This window comes from Peromyscus eremicus, chromosome 11, assembly GCF_949786415.1.
Source record: "Peromyscus eremicus chromosome 11, PerEre_H2_v1, whole genome shotgun sequence".
NCBI classification, from domain to species: domain Eukaryota; kingdom Metazoa; phylum Chordata; class Mammalia; order Rodentia; family Cricetidae; genus Peromyscus; species Peromyscus eremicus.
Genome location: NC_081427.1, coordinates 51,905,347 through 51,906,470, shown reverse-complemented (window position 1 = coordinate 51,906,470; position 1,124 = coordinate 51,905,347).

Below are 1,124 nucleotides of genomic sequence, written 5' to 3'. Positions count from 1 at the left end.
CCAGCCCTACGGAAGCCGAGCTGGGCTGTGGCGCGGTGCCCCCCTCCCGCTGCCACGTGCGCACCGTGGCCGGAAGCGACGTGTTTTTAGATGATGGCTGTCAATTTGTGCATGGTTTTGTCTTCGTTTTTTTCTCACTTCCAAGGATAGGTCAGCGTTCTGGCACGGTGTTTCCGAGTTCGGAATTTAGCTAGGGCTTGGCCTTGCACAGGTCTTGCTTTGCGTTGTCCTGGAGCCTCAGTCGCTATGGACGCCAAACCTCTCCTCCTTAAGGAGAGCCAAGTTCTTAAAGACTCATTTATAAGAAACAGGCCTAGAGAAGCAAAACCCAACCCTGCTGAACATTATGTTATGGAGTAGGTCTTTTGTCTTCTATAAAATCGAAACTAATGAATTCAGAGAAACATACAGAGCGTTTAAACATAGTCACAGTTTCCGCTGTGCCATTAGTAATTACGCTTCAAGCCTATCTATCTGTCAATTACTGGCTCCAGCAATGGATTCCGTTTGAGTCATATTTTTGTTTTCACATCGCTCCAGTTTGCAGGGTGGAGAGTGGAGAGAGGTTTTGCTGAGACCTCAATTCCCTGGTGGATTTAAGAATTGATTTTCACATTGTTGAGCTTTTTTCTCACGAGGAAAAAAAATGAAGCCGAAATTACTTCTAAGGCAAGAACCACACGTTTTAATACCTTTGCTTTTAATTTTTATTTTATGCGTATGGGTGTTTTGCCCGAATGTGTGTCTGTGAATCATATGTGTACATTGCCCATGGAAGTCAAGAGAAGGCATTGAATCCTCGGGAACTGGAGTTACAGATGGCTATGAGCCACCATGTGGGTGCTGAGAACTGAACGTGGGTCCTCTGGAAGAACAGCAAGTGCTCTTAAGAGCTGAACCACCTGTAAGGCCCTTAATAACCTGTTAATAAAAATCTATGAGGTCATTTGTTTGAATTGAGCTTCTACAGAGTTCACCAATGAAGCCAAAAGGGAGTCAAGCATCCTTAAGTTCCACAGTAAGCAGAAACTAAGTTACTTATCTGACTTTCCAAGAAACTAGCAGCCAGATCTCCCAAACTGGCCCGTTTTAGGTGACATAAAGAAGTGCTTTAACGGGCTGGA